Below are 6,278 nucleotides of genomic sequence, written 5' to 3' on the forward strand. Positions count from 1 at the left end.
CTGAGTCAGTTGATAAATCCCTCAAACGCTCCAAACACAATTTCTACATGAATCAAACAAACCAGGTACATATTTGGCTCGGGCATTAAATTCAACTAACAAATCTTTCAAACCAATACGTTTGAAATTATCAAAAAATGTTTACACTTGTAATCCAGTTAAAATAGTCCATAAATTTCACTCACATCTCGCAACTTTATACAAGACAAACAATGAATTTAATCCTACAGAAGCTGAATCCTTCTTCTCAAAAATAACCTTACCTGAGTTTTCTCAGAATCAAAAAAGTAGTTTGGATGAGCCTATAACTATAGATGAAGTTGCTAACGCCATAAAAGACCTAAAACTTAACAAAAGACCAGGCCCAGACGGCTACTCGGCTTTATACTATAAAACATTCTCAGAAATACTCTCTCCCATTCTCACTGAAACTTTTAACAAACTTCTAGATGGACATTCTTTTCGGCAAGAAACACTAATGGCAATTGTTTGTATGATCCCAAAACCCCTTTCTGATGATACTTCCTGTGTGAATTATCGGCCTATCTCTCTGTTAAACCTCAATATTAAATTATTAGCAAAAATAATAGCAAAACGCCTCAATAGCATTATAGGAAAATTAATACATAGAGATCAAGTAGGCTTCATGCCAAATAGACAGGCAGGCGATAATATACGCAGGGCAGTGTTATTGGCACATATTGCTAAAAAACGGAAAATCCCTTTATGTTTTCTATCTCTCGATATTAAGAGGGCATTTGACACAGTATCCTGGCAATATATGCAATATTCATTACAAAAATGGGGTTTTGGACCCCACTTTTTAACATGGATCAAAGCATTATATAATAAACCCAAAGCCTATATAAAATATGCTGGATACAAATCTGAAGCCTTTAATATCGAAAGAGGCACCCGACAGGGTTGCCCATTATCTCCCTTATTATTTGCCCTTATACTCGAACCCATGGCCCAATACATCAGAACAAACCAAACTATAACTGGCATTGAAGTAGGAGGTATTACACACAAATTATGTATATTTGCAGACGATATATTACTTTTTCTATCATCACCACAGGTCTCTGGTCCTAACTTAATACCAGCTCTTGATGGATTTGCAGCCCTATACGGCCTTATGATTAATCCTAAGAAATGCCTAGTGCTTAATATTTCACTCACGAACATGGAATTGATCCCGGCTAGGGCTGCACTCCCATTCACATGGGCAGAAAAATCAATCCCATATCTTGGAATTCATTTAACAGCATCTCATTCTGACTTATTCTCAACCAATTATCCTCCTGTATTAAGACAGATCACAAATCTAATAAAACAATGGTCGCAATTTCCTTTATCCTGGATAGGGAAGATTAATGCAATCAAAATGACTATTCTACCCAAATTGCTTTATCTATTCAGAGTCCTCCCTATTCCAATTCCTTCCTATTTTTTGAGAATAGTACAAAAAAGAGCAACTTCGTTTATATGGGGCTCTTCTAAACCACGTATACCTATACACACACTACATCTTCCCAAAAATAAAGGAGGCCTGGGATACCCTATTTTTACTAACTACTACAGAGCAGCATATTTGGCCAGTCTGTCCAAATACCATGCAAAACAGGAAATCCCATTATGGGTATTTATAGAGGCTTCAGAAAATGACCCTCTATTAATATCAAATTTATTATGGCTTGATCCTAAAGACCGCTTTAAAATTCATAATCCCATAACTAAACACTTCTTATCTCTCTGGGATAAACTAAAAACCAAATATCAGTTACAATCTCCACACAATCCTCTCCTTTCTTTTATCAGAAATCCGGCCTTTTATCCGGCATGGATCTACCCAAATTCTTTTAAAGCTTGGACAACATCAGGCATTCAGACACTAAATGACTTCATAGCATCTAAATCATTCCTTTCATTCCCATCGCTTAGAGAAAAATATGATCTACCAAACTCTGAGATATTTAGATATCTCCAAATCAAAAATTTCTATACACCATTCCTAAAGGGGGATACACCATTATCCCAACTATCCATTTTTGAATCAATCTGTACAAAAGATCCATTTGCTAAAGGTACAATTTCATCACTTTATAATCAATTATATGGAGTAGCAAATCTTAATAGACCCTCTTACGTTCAGAGGTGGGAGGAGGATCTGGGACGAACATTAGAAGACACGGACTGGTCTAATATATGGCTCACATCTAAGTCATCTTCACCCAACATCTTAGCACTGGAGACAAATTATAAAGCCCTAACTCGCTGGTACCTTGTACCCGCTAGAGTGGCAAAATATTCACCTAATACCTCAACTCTTTGTTTTCAAGGATGCCCAGAAATAGGCACATATTTACACATATGGTGGACGTGCCCAGTAATCCAAACCTTCTGGAAGGAAGTCTTCGTGATTGCATCTAAAATATTTAAAAAAATAATACAACCAGATCCATATTTAACTTTACTTAATCTAAAACCGGAATGGTTAACACTCTCTCAATTCAAACTTATGATCCAACTAATAACGGCTGCAAAACAAACAGTGGCCAAGGCATGGAAATCTCCTACATTGGTACTAGCAGAAACAATTCACAGAATGAATAATACAATGTCCCATGCTAAGATGGTAGCCATCGATCAAAATCAAATTCCAAAATTTGAAAAACTTTGGCATCCTTGGATAAAACAACAGTTCCTGTCAAACTTCAATGACTCTGTCCTGTTGCCATGGTAACAGATTAAATGACTTACAGAGACACCCATTCTAAGGCTTCAAAGAGAACTAAAAAGAATAATAAACTGACGAGCGGGACAACCTTGTGGACCATACCTCTACCTTTCAACCCTTTTTCTTCTTTCTCTTTCCTTTTCTCCACCTTACGATTAAAGCTCATTATCAGAATTTATTTGACCTATATACACTCTACTTGTAAACAATATGTATAGTAGGTATAAATCATTTAAATACCTACAAAAGTAACTAAGGAAATGATATATATCTTTAATTTAGGTTTACGTGAACCCAATGTTTAATATTTGAAATTTCATGATATTTACCTATATAAACCCTACTGTAAAACAATGAGCTTACTTTATATAAAAAATATATATATATATGTATATATATATATATATATATATATATATATATATATAATGTTTGGGGGTTCTAAGTGATTTTCTAGCAGAAAATACAAGATTTTTACCTGTAAGCAACAAGTGTCAGAAAAGATTTAGTCTTTAAATGGTTAAACTGTGAACTCCTACACAGAGAGTTCAGCTCATTGATAAAAGAACCAAGAAGAGATACAATGTTTCTTCTTATCAGATTTGGCAGGCTGCCCAGAGGAGGAGAGAAGTCTCTCCACAGAAAACTTCAGGCAACTTGCATTGACCTCTGGATTCTTGGACAGGTAAGTGTCCTAATAATAAACATCAGCAGCTACCGTATTTGTAATTGCTAACTTTAAATTTTTTCAGCAGGAGCCTGGAGTTCCTCTTTAAATGGTAGGACTTGTTTAGACTTGGTTAAGCCGCAGTTTTAGAGCCCTCCAACTGCCTCCCTTAAGTTACAAAGGCAGCGAACGGGGGTTTTCTAATACTGCATTCATGAGGCTTTGCTTCTTGTCCATGGCAAAAAGTATTGCTTCTGTTGTGACCCATTCAAGCAAAGAACTGCAAACAACCCGCAACTGTGTGCAAAGCTTGGAGCCTGTTAGTGCAGTAAACGCCTCTGAAAATTGATCCAAACGCTGATTGCTTTTCAGAGAAGCAGTCATTTATACACAAGTCTCAATTTAGTTATAGACTGTAGGTGTTACATGATTCTTCCTCCATGGTGATGATGCAGGGATATAGGGGAAGTACCAACATGCCTTTTGCAGCACTCTAGATTACTGACAAAATCCTGGAGAGGAAGGTGACAGCACAACAGCATCTTGTGTAACCACCTTGCAGTGTTGTCAGCCCTCAGAAGGAACTTACACAGCTGTTATGCTGGGTGTTTACTACTGTAATGCCAAGTTTTTGTTTTTTTTGATCGGTGATACGCTTTATGTAAAGTTAATCCTAAAAAGAACAGAGAGCATTTTATGAGCCATCAAGTCCAGAAAATTAGCAAAATCAATCTAATCTGCAAATGTAAGCCATATCATGGGTTCAAATATGTTTTTACAGATTATTTCCATGGGCCGTGTGCCCTGTAGAGAACACCGACTACAGGAAATGCCTCTTGTCTAAACATGCTCTATCATTAGAGCTTAGTCACTGAAAACAGACAAAGCCCTCATCAATGCCAAGTATATTATTTGATCACAGTTTCACTATTACATTGACCTTTTGGCTGTGATTTTTCTCTTGCCCAAAAACATAGCGAAAATAATTTTAACAGTTTCATTCCCAAAATGTTTAACGGTTCCAAGCTGTTCAAGTTGTTCTTATTTTTTTTACCAATAAAGTGGTTGTAAAGGATTTTTTTTTCTGTTTTTATGTTAAAGTGTAACTAAAAGCAAAACTTTTTTTTTCTTTTTATTCCCGTTTTGGATAGAGTGGAGAGGGATTAGAACCCTTGTCAGTTTTTATTGCTGTCTGTGCCCCAGTTAGGGAGATTCCCCTTCTCTATTTGTCCTGTTTACCATTATCATCGAAAATCAAAGTAACATTTTGAGTTGTCACCGGTACAGTAATAGAGTGGAAATCTTCCAATGGAGACAATAGTTCTGGTGACACCCCGGGATTCCCTAACTTTGGAGAGATTTTCTCTTACTTCCTGTTTTGGCTATGGGACCGTAAGTGAATGTAAATCTCCACAGCGTGACACATGACTGACAGGGGTAACCCTCCCTTACTCTATCCAAAATGAAAAAAAATGCCTTTAGTTACAATTTAATTTAATCTCTGTATTAACGTAAAAACTTTCCAATGTGTGTGCCTCCCCCTGCCTTCCTAACACTTACCTGACATTACTCTCAATCCAGCACTCTTCCTGCCTGCAGTCCTGCTCTGTTCTCCTCCTGGATTCTTGGATTGGCTCCTTCTGTTGTCAGTCAACTCCTATAGGGAGGGAGTGGGGGGTGGGGCCAGGCTGTGTGTGTCTATGGATGCACACAGTGCTGCTTGGGAGCGGGCCTGCACAGGTGCCCCCATAGCAGACAGTGCCAGCGGAGTACTATTGCATGGAGCAGGTAAGCATACAATGTATATTATTTTAATTTTAAAAATGCTAGCTTTACAATCACTTTAAAGTTTTAGAAACATAAAAGAATTGTAGTGCTACCCCCACAGAAGCTACTTGGTTGATTGGGTTTTCTATTCTTTGCCTTGATTCTGTGAATAAACTCAGCCCCTCTGGCATACCTGAAGGGATAAAAACTGCTGCAAGCACTTATGCCGCGTACACACGATCGGAAATTTCCATCAGAAAACTTGGATGGTTTTTCCAACGGAATTCCGCTCAAGCTTGCCTTGCATACACACGGTCACACAAAAGTTCTCTGAACTTTCAACCGTCAAGAATGCGGTGACGTACAACACTACGACAAGCCAAGAAAATGAAGTTCAATGCTTCCGAGCATGTGTCGAATTGTTTCCGAGCATGCGTTGTTTTTTGTGCGTCCAAATTGCATAGAGACGATCGCATTTTTGGATAGGAACTTTTCCCGACCGAGAAATAGAGAACATGCGCTCAATCTTTTGCTGGCTGAAATTCCGCCAGCAAAAGACCGATGGAGCATACACACGGTCGCATTTTCTGACAAAAAGCTCTCATCGGAGTTTTGTTGGCGGCATTTCGGATCGTGTGTACGCGGCATTAGAGGAACACAGATATAGATACCTTTAACTCAACTGTGAATTAGGAAAAAGACACAAGACCAATTAGTGGTAAATTAATTCAATATATTGGTACTGGTTAGATCCCTTTCACACTGAGGCGCTTTTCAGGCGCTTTCATGCTAAAAAAAGCACCCAAAAAGCTCACAAAACCTGTTTCCATTCAAATCAAAGAATGCTGGGGGGCAGTGCGCTGGCAGGGTGGTGAAAAATACCCCTCTCCATTGAGATGAATGGAAAGCTCTTCAAAAGCGCCTGAAAAGCTCTTCAAAAGTGCTCAGTGTTTTACTGGCAGTTTAGAAGCGCTTCAGTGTGAAAGGGGCCTTAAAGTAAATAGTGGTATACGCATAAATGAGCAGACAAAGGGTAGATTCAGAAACTGCTAGACCGTACAGTATAATCACTATGCCAAAATATCTTAGAATAGAGCTCTATAC

The sequence above is a fragment of the Aquarana catesbeiana genome, linkage group LG09, assembly GCF_042186555.1.
Source record: "Aquarana catesbeiana isolate 2022-GZ linkage group LG09, ASM4218655v1, whole genome shotgun sequence".
NCBI lineage: Eukaryota > Metazoa > Chordata > Amphibia > Anura > Ranidae > Aquarana > Aquarana catesbeiana.